This window comes from Epargyreus clarus, unplaced genomic scaffold (assembly GCF_041222505.1).
Source record: "Epargyreus clarus isolate Ecla_fem2 unplaced genomic scaffold, WU_Ecla_fem_2.2 ptg000011l, whole genome shotgun sequence".
Lineage (NCBI taxonomy): Eukaryota > Metazoa > Arthropoda > Insecta > Lepidoptera > Hesperiidae > Epargyreus > Epargyreus clarus.
The window spans coordinates 4,990,782-5,005,594 of record NW_027332219.1 but is presented as its reverse complement, the minus strand read 5'-3'; positions in this window follow the sequence as shown (position 1 = coordinate 5,005,594).

Below are 14,813 nucleotides of genomic sequence, written 5' to 3'. Positions count from 1 at the left end.
CTAAATGATGAAATTATTTCTGTTTCTGGGTCTGGGTGTTTGTGTATTTGTCTACGTGTGTATTATCCATGGCACCCACGACACCGGGAATCCTAGTGTGGGGCTGTGAGTGTAAGTGTAAGTGTAAGAAAGCGTTTAAAAAACTGTTATCAACGTCAGATAAGGTAAGAAGTCTTACCTGAGGTTGGCTACAAATGCATTGCTACCCTTCTTAGCTATAATTAAAGAAAATCTGTTTAACTAACTGTTAACCGACTTCAAAAAGGAGGTGTTTATAGATCATCAGGTCTAAGATCAGTTAAAGTGAAAACAGAACTGAATGTGTGATTAGTTTTATTCAGAAATGGGTAAATTGTGCATGATTTCTAGGTACTAGCGGTCACCCATCGGACTGCCAACGTTGATCGGTTAAGTCATCATCATCGATACTAAGTTAAATATATAATAATATTATTGTTTGTACTCAAAAGAAGAACACAAAATAAAAAATACAATTTTGGACGACACAAAAGGCGGTCTTATCGCTAAAACAGCGGTTTCTTCCAAACAACCTTAGTATGAGGAGTTAAAGAGGGGATGACTTAAACGAATAGGGAGGGAGCAAATAAATTAAAGTTTAAGAACTAATATATCAAATTAAGTGTAAGTTGAGAGATAGCATACAATAAAAATAATAAATATAAGGGTAAAAAACTAAAAATTAAGATTACAAAAACCCTTTGTGGTTCGACTCCGGCGGCACCACCGCCACTCCTATTTCTACCTAATAACAACAGTGTTAGACGCTGCTGTGTTACGGTTTGAAGGGTGTGATAAGGGAGACAGACTTTTCCGAGGCGTTCCAGCTTAGTCCTCAGGGGTAGCGGCGCATCTGTGGCCTACCTCAGGTAGGAATATCTAATCCTATCTGGGGTTGATTATAAATGTCCATGGGCGGCAGTAGCCACTTGTCACCAGGTGGACTGCATGCACGTCTGCTACTCCTATATTATAAAAGAAAAAAAAGTTATGAATAGCAAGAGCACAATAGGAAGAAAATCAGAGTTGACGAGTAGTGAGATTTGTCGAGATATATAAAGGTTTAAAGATAAATATTCAAAATTTCATTGTGACGCCAGCAGAATAGATCAATTTTCTCGTGACTCCAAAGCGTGCTTTTAATAAATGCGATCAGCGGTTACTTTAAGGGCGGGGTACTGATTGCATACAAATACTATTCAATATTTATTATACATTTTCATTTTGAAAGAAATTGATAATATGAAATTTGAAAAGCATTTTGTTTAAGGTCCTACATTTTTTGGCAATTACACTTTTTATAATATTCAATTATTGTCTTTTTAACCAGCCTTTAAAATTTGCTATATTTTTAACCGTGCATTTTTAATAATGTGAATAAAATTTTACTATTGAATACTATCAAAAATATAAAAAAGTACTCAAAAAAAATTAATTTCTGTCACAATGTAATTTAAATAATAAGTAATGTTAAATATTAATCTGTAGGAAAAACAGAATTTACTTATCTAGGTTACATACTAGTCTTATTTGACTTAAATAAATTAATAAGGAAAATGCCTAATTAAACTATAAAAAATGTATTTTTTCTGCTGACGTTACTCAGGTAAGATCCAGTTTTAATATGCTAATGGTCCAAAATAAATTCGACATAGGCATTTTATGGAAAATGAGGAATAAATTCAATTTTCTCCAGAGGAAAGATCGCAAGATTTTAACATCCTAAGGACTATTCAGATCTGATTTATCAATGTAAATAGGACGGATGAAAGCTTTAAGGAACCCTTTGTAGTTTGACTGCAGATGCACCAGTCCTAAATAATTTTACCATAACAGCAATGTGTTTTAATGTTGGTAGGTTTTAGGAATTGAAGTTAGAATAGCCGGGTCGGGAAATTGGGCGCCTTATAACGCAGGAAACCCGGGTTCAAATCTCGGTCCGACTGTTTCTTTTTTGTCCCTGTAGTGGCAGTGCGCTGAGAGGACTCCAGTTGCGTTCCTTTGGAGATCCCGGAGTCCTCTACGCAGCGCTGAGGACGGCCACCGGGGGGGGGGGTTTAGTGCGGTAAAAATCCCAATTAACCCCGTGTCGCTCCCACGGCACCGGGTACCTTTTGAAGGTTTCCCCCTCGAGAAGAAAAAAAAACAGGTTTTAAGAATTAAATAGTAACATTTATATACAAGTGTTCCAATTTCGACATCATATTAGTGGTCTCAAGTAACTTTTTTTTTTATAATACATGAGTAGCACACGAGCATGCAGACCACCTGATGCTAAGTGGCTACGGCCGCCCATGTATAACTATAATCAACCCCAGATAGGATTAGATATTCATACCTGAGGTTGGCCACAGATGCGCCGCTATCTTTGAGGACTAAGCTGGAATGCCTCGGAAAAGCATATCTCCCTTACACTCTTCAAACCAGAACACAGCAGCGCTTAACACTGCTGTTATGTCGAGAGCTGTGGCCATCTCAAAAAATGTCTAACACGCCTAAAGAAGTTCTCTTCAGTAAAGTTTTCACACACGACTATCCCCGATCCGAAGCGTACGGGTGCAAGCCACCCTTCACTAAACGACTCCGGTTTATATCGTCTAGATAATCTTAGTTTATGGGTTTTGTCTTTTATTGCTCTCCGAATCGTTTCATTTTGCACGGACTATCTCATTTAGCGAGATTTCGTGAATTAATATCAGCTGTTTCAAAGTGCACTTTTATTTAATCTTATTTTTATTACTTGGAGTTTTTAATCTGTGGATTTTATTTCGAATGCAGAATTGCTTGTTTTAATATAAATGTGTGTAGACTGTGAGCTCTATATTAATTGTTTTTAATAACTATGTTCTTCTTGTTTTGCTTCAAAGCTTTTATCATCAAATCATCATCTTATATATAAAATTCTCGTGTCACAATGTTAGTTACGGCTTTATCGATTTTCACCAAATTTTATACGCATATTCAGTAGGTCTGAGAATCGGCTACTATCTATTTTTCATACCCCTAAGTGATAAGGGTTGTTCACCCTTAACATTTTTTTATTTATATGGCAACACAATGTTTGCCGGGTCAGCTAGTTCCATTATAAAATAGAAGAAGCAGACGAGCATGCAGTCCGTCTGATAGTAAGTGTAAGTAAGTTTTGAGGTTGACCACATATGCATTGCTACCCCTGAGGTCTTAATTGAAACCCTTCAGATAAGTATGTCTCCTTTACCACTTCTTTTAAAATACATCAACGCTTAAAACTGTAAGTATGGTCATTTACCGTTAAAATTATTAATACAATAGTCGCCCTACATAAGTCGTATAGTAATGAAATATTTTATTTTATTGAGCATGCAGTACACTTGATGGTAAGTGGCTACTGCCGCCCATAGACATCTGTAATCAACCCCAGATAGGATTAGATAGTCCTACCTGAGGTCGGCTACAGATGCGCCGCTACCCCTGAGGACTAAGCTGGAACGCCTCGGGTAAGTATGTCTCTGTCTGTCTGTCTTACCACACCCTTCAAATCAGAACACAGCAGCGCTCAACACTGCTGTCTTAACAGAAATAAGTGTGGCGGTGGTGCCGCCGGAGTCGAACCACAAAGGGTTCTACCACCTTTAAATGTACGTATTAATACACACATAACATCATACTCGGTTTATACTCAGAATTAGCAGCATACAAGGCTACAATTCTGAACAAAAGCTCCTACAGTAAATTGCCATAGAGCTTGCATTCAAGCTTTTCATAAACAGATTTCTAACGCAAAAGCTCGTTTAGAACTCGAAAGCTCTAATTACTGAAGTAGTTTGTCGGTTACTGTGAAGTATGTGTATGCGAATACATGAGGCATTCTCGCTTAGTCTATTGACTTGAAACATCATGATTTCTGATTTCTTGTGATATAAAAGTAGTATTCAGTAAGTAAGAAGTATGTGTAAGCGAATACATGAGGCATTCTCGCTTAATCTATTGGCTTGAAACATCATGATTTCTGATTTTTTGTGATATAAAAGTATATTCTATAAGTAAGAAGTATGTGTACGCGAATACATGAGGCATTCTCGCTTAGTCTAGTGACTTGAAACATCGTCATTTCTGATTTTTTTGTGATATAAAAGTAATATTCAGTAAGTAAGAAGTATATGTCCGCGAATACATGAGGCATTCTCGCTTAGTCTATTGGCTAGAAACATCATGTTTTCTGATTTTTTGTGATATAAAAGTATATTCTATAAGTAAGAAGTATGTGTACGCGAATACATGAGGCATTCTCGCTTAGTCTAGTGACTTGAAACATCGTCATTTCTGATTTTTTTGTGATATAAACGTGATATTCAGTAAGTAAGACGTATGTGTACGCGAATACATGAGGCATTCTCGCTTAGTCTATTGGCTAGAAACATCATGATTTCTGACTTTGTGATATAAGTATTAGTCTAGCTTACAGTTCAACTGATGCTAAAGTTATTTAATGACCTGCGTAGCGGAGCGGTTACCATACGCGGTTCTGATACGCGGTATTTTGGGTTCGATCTCCGGCCAGACATACATCAAATACGATTATACAGACATACATCTATATTTCCGTTCTGTTTGGTGATCATGTTTTTGTCTTTGTGTGTCCATTGTACCCATGACAGATAATCCTAATGTGGGTTGCGAATGAAGAAAGTGTTTGCCCTGGTGCCTACACATTTCCTCCACTATATAAAAAGTATTCAATACGCATTTGGCCAGCGCGGTAGACTATGGCCTAATCCTTCTCATTCAGAGAGTAGACCCATGCCCAGAGATGGGACTGTAATGGGTTGACGATATACTCGTAAAAAACGTTATTAAAACTTTATATAACAAAGCATTGCCTCAATTTTTGTTTTGAGCCCGAGATGTATTACGCTTTTTAGACAATGTTACGAAATTTACCAACAATAGCTGTTTTCTCATCTCGGTTACAAGAAGCGACGCTTATGACGTCACTGCTGCAACACATTGGCACTCCTGGCTAATGGCGGACACAGATTGTTTTTAGGGCTGACAGCTCTAAAGTTTTTAGATAATGACAAAATATTAAATACTCATAGGTTTTGTAAGAATCAAAGAAGCGTGTAGGTAAAGGCACCTTTCAATTTTTTTTATATTTTTGGAGTAAAGGGTGTTTTAGAACTTTTGTATAACTTATTATCCTATAACTTAAGATATTACCTTTTGACATTTTATCGTTCTTTGACATGTATCTATTAATGTTATGGACTAGACCAGCTGATGGTAAGTGGATAATGCCGCCCATGGACCTCTGTAATCAACCACAGATAATACCATATTCCCACCTGAGAGAGAGAGAGAAGAGAATAGAAAGAGAGGTTAGCTATAGATGCGCCACTTCCTCGGAATACAAAGTTGGATCCCACGATATTTTCTTCCACTTTGAGCAAGTGATAATTAATTTGTGATAGACACACGACTTTGAAATCATAGGTGCTTGCGTGATTAGGATTCGAACCCTGGACTTTCCTCCAAGATTGAGACAGAATCGCAAAACACTATTATAAAAAAAATATATCACATTTTTTTTTACAAAAAATATATTTGATTCAGTGGCAACCCTAAATACCGTTGAGTTCCAATACCGCTAAGGTGCTGATTCACGCGAGCATAATTTCCTGTGCAGCGGAGGTGAGGATTTTTGCCGCGACAACTTAATGCCTCTGAATTGGCATATTTTGTGAGGGGATGCAAATTGAGGGTTACTGGGTGAATTGATGGGAGAATTGTTAGTGTACACCTCTATAAAAATATTCAAATTACGAAGTTTTGTATGTAAGTACGCAGTGCAGTAGTGTTACACCTTATAGTAGTGTTAACCACTGCTGTGTTCTGGTTTGAAGGATGTGGTAAGGTAGATACTTTTCTCAGGTATTCTAGCTTAGTAATCAGGTGTAGCGGCGCATTTGTGGCCGATCTAAAGTAAGAATCTTATTTTATCTGGGGTTGATTATATAGGTGTACTTCATGCTGTTCTGCTACTCCAAATTGGGGTCATCATAATCATCATCTTCTCATCATCGTCAACATCAGAACCATTTTTATAATCTTTTCAACATTTATCAACAAACTATTGTTGTCCCACTACAAAAGTCTCTCAGAGTTAAAAAGATTTAGACCATAGTTCATTACGCTGCCCAAAAGAAGATCGGTAGACTGCTTTCAGTATTTTTTGACAGATAGATCCGAAGCGTTCAAGCCAACCAAGTAGTAACACTTCTGGAAGTATAAATCTATGTTAAATTTTCCTTTAAGAGAAAATATTTATTTATACTCTACTGAGTTTATTCCAGTCTAAAAAGACATTTGCACTCAAAATCCATCAAAAACTGCCTTTTCCAAAACTATTAATATTAATTTTAAAATAAATCCATGCAACAACACCTGAATTGAGAGCTTTTAAATCCGATTTGAGTTAAATCCATGTAGAAATAAATATGAGGGGAAAATAGCAAAATAGCAGCAATATCCACAGATAAAGAATCTCGGCCATTACCCGTTCCGCGGGAATCGCATTCAACGGGTACTCGTGTTCACAGAATGGCCTGTAAGGGCATATACACACTAGTTTGTGAATTAAAAAATAAATCAAATGATTATTTTATGGTAAATAGCTATTACTGTTAAAATTAGAGTTGCCTTGTATAAGTTGCTTATAGACGCGGTGCTATTTTTGAAAACTAACTTGGAATGCCTCATGTAATAGATTTTTTTATGAAATTGAAGTGATAAATCTACCAAGTAAGTGGTCACAGTGATAATGAACATGTGTTTTCGTTATAAAATAGGATTGAAGTTCAATCTTTATTTGACTACAGTTGCATTGCTAGTAATCATTTTATGAAATAGAAGTAGTAAGCGTACATGCAATCGACCTGATGAAGATATCAAAATAGCAGCAATATCCACAGATACAGAATCTCGGCCATTACCCGTTCCGCGGGAATCGCATTCAACGGGTACTCGTGTTCACAGAATGGCTTGTAAAGATGTGTACACACTGTACACACTATTAATTTGTGAATGGAATAGCACCAAAAACATGTTTTATGCATGTAGTTTACCTTACGATTATAGGAAATAGTCATAACTGCTAATCCATATATTATTTGTAATCAACCCACAATAGTATAATGTTACTTAATGGAATAAACTACGATTGGGTTACTACTCCTAAAGCCTACTGAGTCTTTTCCACACAACTGTCTTTTTTTGGGAGTAAAAATATATTATATCCGAGTATAGGACATGCATACACTTCATCTGATATGAACAGCAAAATAGCAGCAAAGTTACCCCCACTTAAAATTCCCTATAGACGCGTTACTATTCTTGAGGACTAAGTTGGGATGCGTCGTGTAACAGTTTTTTTTATGTTTTAATTTTCAGAAAGGATTGAAGTTTCATCTTTAGTTGGCTAAAGATTCGATGATACCCCCGACGGCTTAGTAGCCTTTATATAAAATAGAGGTAGTAAACGAGCAAGCAGTCGACCCGATGAAAATACCAAAATAGCAGCAATATCCACAGGTAAAGAATCTCGGCCATTACCCGTTCCGCGGGAATCGCATTCAACGGGTACTCGTGTTCACAAAATGGCTTGTAAGTACGTGTAAACACTGTCATTCTTTAAATCAAGCGGCACTACCGCCATATTTTTTTCTGCCTAATAAGTAATGCTAAGCGTTGCTATGTTCCAATTTGAAGGGTATGATAAGGGGGCGTATCCGAGACGTTCCTTACCCAGGATTACCAACGCATCTGTGGCCAACCTTAAGTAGGATTCAAATCTAATCTGGGGTTAATTTCCGATATCCAGTGTCAGTGGTCACTTACCATCAGATGTATTGCGTGCTTGTTTGGATCTTAAATATTTAAGAAATATATATTTTATTTTGACTTTCGTTTTTTAAAATATTTTCATTGAGCATTATGAACTCGCCTTTACATTCGTACTCAATCTGAATTAAAAATGAAGGTATTCGGCGAACTGCTTCCATGAAATTCATATATTGAAAATAATTTCATTTTTTTGTAAAATTCTCTCCAATAAAATTTAATTAAATTCTATTTAACAACGAGGCTTGTTTGTAGATAAAATATTTGCCTTTCATCGCTTAATTAAGTTATAAATTATTTTACATTAAATGGGATTATATTTTTAACTTTTAAAATGAATTATGATTATAAGTATTGAAATGGTTATTTTTGTGCATCGATTAGTAAAGATTACTCACTCCTAACAAGAAAATGTACCCAGTTTTGAGAATTGAAATAGTTGCGTAAAAAAGTTTTGCCACGTCTCCGTGCTAAAATGTCCCTAAAATATTTGAAATAATTATTTATTTATTATGTAAACTACGCAGTATTAGTTATTTTTTCGTAAATTTTCTCTAAAAATATTTTTATTTGTCAAGAATTCAAAAAAAGAACTTACTAATAAGCCGTTTGTGGCTTCATCCAATTTCAAGGCGGCGAAGTATCTTTACTAATCTATGTTTTTGTGTGTTACATTAATTAAGGTTTTCAAGTAATTCAAAAAGACTGCCTTAACTAAAAATTATTGAACACAAAAAATATTGATACATGAAATATTGAAGGAGACTGAAACAATTGAACTTTATGCTTTTTTATTGCTTTATGAAAAAAATGGTCATAAAATATTAAAAAATAATACTTCAACTATTGTTAAGAACCATTGTAGTGAAGGGACAGGTAAAATTGGTAATTATGGAACAAACAACCCGATCGCTTAAAAATAATTAACTGAAAATGGAAGTAACGTAGCCGATATCACTCCCACAATTTATATTAATCAGACGATACCTCTCATTATTCAATATTGTATTTAGAAATAAAATGTTATTTAAAAATCCATCAAGTCATTTGGGTTGCAGGGTATGCCAGCTAACTAGACATACATACGCTCGAAAGCAGTCATAGCCTTGTGGTAAAGCAAAAACATCGTGAGGAAACCTGCACACCTGAGATTTTTTACAAAAAAAATATCTCAAAGGTATGTGAAGTCTACCAATACGCCCTTGGCCAGCGCGGTGGACTATGGCGTAATCCTTCTCATTCTTAGTGGAGACCCGTGCCCAGCAGCGGGACAGTAATGGGTTGATGATGACCCTCGAAAACTAACCTTCACAGTTGGGTAAAACAAAATAAAAATTTCGGCATTTTTTGAAAAGAATTACGAAGATCAAAATTTTATACATACAAGATTTTTAGTACGGTTCCTGATTTCCTCAATACCCCACAGAATCCTTTCATCCCTTCGCGATACCGGGGCCCGCGTGGGAACGCCGGGTGCAGCGGACGGCGGGAGTAATTACCTGTCTTGGAGGTTTTTGTACCGGGATCAATTATGCTCACGTGTGTTCTTATGTTACATTAGAGACGAATTATTAGCTCTTATGTTTTCGTTTAAAAATAAATAAACATAAAATAAATTAATGCAAATATAAAATAACAAAAATAAAAATACAGTATATTATGTTAATAATTAATATTAATTTATTTAATTAATTTAATTTTGTTAATAAAATAATCAATATGTAATTAACTTAATCAATATAAAAATGCAATTTTATAATGGCTAGAAATTATAAATGTTAACAAATGAAATAAAATATATTAAATTATCAGTCGCATGAGGTCATAGTATAAGTTATTAATTATGTATAGCAAGAAATAAAAGTCTCTTTTTATTTTATTTTATTATGTTTTCCTTTACATCAGGTCCTTGAAAGTTCCGATCAAATGTTTAAAAGGTGGTAAAACACTTTATGGTTCATTGGAAACTAGGCCGTCCTAAGCGCTACGTGGAGGACTCCGGGATCTCCAATGAATCCCAACCGAACCTTCAAGGTTCCCAATAGGACCAATTGGGCTCTGCCTTGGTCAGCATGTACGTTCATCATACAGAGGCTTTCGACTAGGTTTGAACTCCCACTCTTGCAGACTGAAACCCTGGAAGCCCCCTTTTAGTCGCCTCTTATAATCTTACCTTACTTATCTTACCATGAGTGTTTACGTTTTGACAAATATGACTGTTTTGGTATTTGTTTACGTATTTGCCCATACAATTTCCATTCAGCGCCCCTAGCGGATTATATCAGAACTTGGAAACAGTATAGGCCAATACGTAAACAAATACCAAAACAGTCATATTTGTCAAAACGTAAAAACTCATGGTAAGGGTACAGGTATGTAGCTCAGTCCCAAGGTACAGGTGCAATCTGTGCGCTGCAATCCTACAACAACCGCAGATGTTTACGGATTGCCGTGATTACGTGTCATCAGAATTTTTAACACTTCTAGCGCTTAACACTCGCTTTTTTTTAATAAGGCAACTTTAGAGTTGGTATGATTCCTCATTCATTCATCATCAACCCATTATGATCCCACTGCTGGACACGAGTTTCCTCTCAGAATGAGAAGGATTAGCCCATAGTCCACCGCATTGGCCAAGTGCGTATTCACATACCTTTTTTTTAATCTTTCCAGTATTCCAGGTTTCCTCACGATATTTTCCTTCACCGTTTAAGCAAGTGATAATTAATTTCTAATACGTACATAATTTTTGAAAAATCGGGGGTGTGTGCCTGGGCTTCGAACCAGGGACCACTCGATTTAGAGGCTGAGTTTCTTAACTACTAGACAATCACTGCCGCTTATTAATTATTTACATAATATTCTATATAACACTATCAACTACTACCATCCATATTAACATATAGGTACATATCGAAGATAGTCTCAACCACAATCAATCCATATGCAAAATCACGCAGCTGCTCCAACTTCTGGATTACGACCCCTAATCCCGCGGCACGAGGGTGGAACAATTTCCATATATTTGCGCGGGTAGTATTTAGTGGCGCGAGGCCGATAGTGCCCGCGACGGGTCACGTGGTAGGGTGGGGGTGCAATGAGAGCAATTATAGCTATTTTTGAAGGTGGTAGAATCCTTTGTTTTTTTTTTAATAATATAAGAGTAGCAGACGAGCATGCAGTCCACCTGATGGTAAGTGGCTACTATCGCCCATGGACATCTGTAATCAACCCCAGATAGGATTACATATTCCTACCTGAGGTCGGCCACAGATGCGCCGCTACCCCTGAGGACTAAGCTGGAACGCCTCGGAAAAGTCTGTCTCCCTTACCACACCCTTCAAACCGGAACACAGCAGCGTTTAACACTGCTGTTATTAGGTAGAAATAGGTGTGGCGGTGGTGCCGCCGGAGTCAAGCCACAAAGGTGAAGGTGAAGGTTTGAAGGTGGTAGAACCCTTTGTGGTTCGCACTATTAAGCACAGCGTTAAGCACTATTGTGTTCTGGTTCGAAAGGTGTGGTAAGGGAGACATACTTTTCCGAGGCGTTCCAACTTCAGGGGTAGCGGCGCATCTGTGGCCGACCTCAGGTAGGAATATCTTATGCTATCTGGGGTTGATTACAGATGTCCATGAGCGGCAGTAGCCACTAATAATATAATTTATAATTATCAGTCTGCGTCTCCCATATTATAAAAAAAACACTCAAAATCCCTACAAATCCACTCCCAATCCCTACAAATCCACTCCCAGTATATCCCAACCCTGATAGTAATTTCAGTTTTAAGCCCGCGCTTCGACCAGCTTAACCATATTTACAACGAACTTCGGACCCTCGTGATACTACTTATTGCCATAGTTCCCGAGATATGGATAGATCTTGAATAGTTCTGGCCCCCTAATGTGTTAGCAAATAGGCATATGTTTGTTGAGGAACGGTTAAGACCCTTGATAACTTGAGGTTTATAGATTCGATAGCCTTAAGCCGAGACTTAGATTGCTTTTAGAGTAATAGATTAATAATACCTTCGTTTATCATCGTCAACCCGTTACTGTCCCACTGCTGGGCACGGGTCTCTTCTCAGAAGACGGATTAGGCTATAGACCATAGCACTGGCCTAGTGCGAATTGGCAGACTTCACATACTTTTGAGATCTTTTTTTAGATACCTCAGGTATCTTCACAATATTTTCCTTCAACAAGTGGTAATTTGTAATACCTACATAACTTGGAAAAGTTAGAGGTGCGTGCCTGAGAGTCGAACCTCGGACACCTCGATCGAGAGGCCGATTTTCAACCTAGTCTATAACTGCTTCTTACAAGTACCTAACCTACCTAACCTGCGACTATTAATACAAGACCATCTCACATGATTACTTTGTCATTTAGTTTAATGATATGTTGCAGTTGCAACCTGTATTGCAAATCTTCAATTGAAACTATGATGGAGATGACGGGAGGGAATGACGCAATGATCGATAATGATGGGATAAATTGTAATACTTGCTTATGATCGTGACTTTGTCTCCGTGTTGTCTAACAGTGTTGTGGGTTTTAAAGGTTGTAGAAGTAATGTTTGACTGGGGTACTACTGTCACTCCTATTTCTGTCATGAAGCAGTTTTTGCGTTTGGGAGGTTGTGGATGCCGAGTGATATACATATGATCGCCTCAGATCATCTCAGTTGTCATCTCATTCTATGTGGAGTTGATTTGGTACTGATGTCTGTGGGCGGCAGTGATAATTTACAATCGGGTTTATTGCAAGATTGTTTGTTATGTTTTTACAATGTTTTTATGGAGTATACAATCATTTATGTCCATTAGGCATATAAAATCGATAAATCAGAGGGATTTGAACCTTGGACTCCCAATAAAATTGATCTGAAATTCGTACCATTTTGGCAAAGGAAGATCTCCCGCCGGGCTAGGTGATCATGCCCGGGGAGCGGCCGTGCTCCGACAGTCTCAGTTCGGAACTTGTATGTTTATATGTCAGATATTTAGAAAACTTCGATAGCGTGATTCATAATACTCGTGGCGCCATCTCTTGTCAAGTAGCGGAAAGTCGCCGCACCTATAATGGTGTGGTGAATGCTTGCATATTCTTACTGTTAACATGTAAATAGGTATCCTCTTACGTCATATTATGTCATTTAGTGCATAGACCGCTTAAACCTCTGAGCTCAGTGATTTGTTAAATCTCAATTGCTCGTTATGATAAAAGATAAAATATGCATCAGTTTTTAGTTCTAATTAAAAGCTTTTAAATATAAAAACAATTTTAAATTCAGTCTTCTCCTTTAATATATACGCGAACAAACACACAAACAACTGCTTTATATATGGAATTGCAATGATAAGGCTGTTTTGAGCTTGTTTTGATATGGTTTTGTTGCTGATTCAGATACATAATTAAAAGTCTGAGTCAGATATTTCCTGTGACCCAAGTGCTCTTATGTTTTGTTTATCATATTGGTATAGTTATTATCATCAACCCGTTTCTGTTCCTCTGCTGGGCAAAGATCTCTCAGAGTAAAAAGGGCTAGAAGAAGAAGCTATAGTACACCACACTGGAAAAGTGTGGATTAGAAGAGGTATGGTATAAAAAAATATAATAAAACGCTTTCTACACTCACAGCCCCACACTAGGATTCCCTGTATCGTGGGTGCCATGCACACACACAAAGACAAATACACAAATACCCAGACCTAGAAACAGAAGCCTAAATTCATCATTTAGATATCTGTCTGGCCGGGGATCGAACCCGAAACCCTCTGCGCGTTAGAGGGACCGCCTCGTCCTGGTGGGGTATCTATACTAATATTATAAAGAGGAAAACTTTGTTTTTTTGATTGTAATTAATAGGCTCAAAAACTACTGGACCGATTTTAAAAATTCTTTTACCATTCGAAAGCTACATTATCCACGAGTAACATAGGCTATATTTTATATAAATATATTTGATAAATAGATTTTGAGGCGGTACAAAGTTTGCCGGGTCAGCTAGTAGTTAATAAAAGAAGAAATGTTGCTAGTATTTTCGGGATCTTTAAAAAAAATTTTGTACCTAGTACCTTCGACCTAGTACGAATATCGGCGTGTCACACGGGGTTCAATACCCAGGCAAGCACGACTGAATTTTTGATGTTATATGCGCTTTGTAGATTAAATTATCATAATGACATATTTACACTTCACATGTTTTTATTTCTAACACGCACCAAATATCAAAAGTGTGTGACTGGGATTCGAACCCAGGAATCTCGATTTATATCAGGCATCACAACTTAGCAATCAACGCGTGAATTATTCAAACAAACAACCTCGTAACAGAACTTTGACAAAAGTTGAAACCATGCAAAAATTCTAGAGTACTCCATAAAAATCGATTCGCAATATGAACTTTATCGTAAACACATAAGGAGTTCACACCACACTACCTTATTATAACTGGATTATTAAATATAACAAGTAAAGCTGGATTATTTCTATCCCTTTCACACGCCACGCGACGATATACCCGTCTCGCACTCGCATGGACTTTTTAATATCTCTGTTTCACTCTCCCGGCACGCTTATAGTGCCATCCCGCTCGCTCTGGGTGAATGCTCGACACATCCGTTGAAAACGGGTTCGAGATGTGACAGGTGCAAAACAACTTGGCTGACCGAATACATTCCTTGGCCAGTTTTATTTTTTTAATCAAAATGGCCGCTACGTACGCCGCCAGATGGTATATGTTTGATTTTGTATTTATCTGTATTCTGTATCAATAAGTAAATTGTTAGTTCGTCTGTCCGACTGCGAAAATAACTATCAATTACATTTTTTTATTATTAGGAGCAAATTTTGCAAATTATGACATCGATTTTGTTGGATCTTTTTACAATGATTTCGCGATGAATGTTGATGAA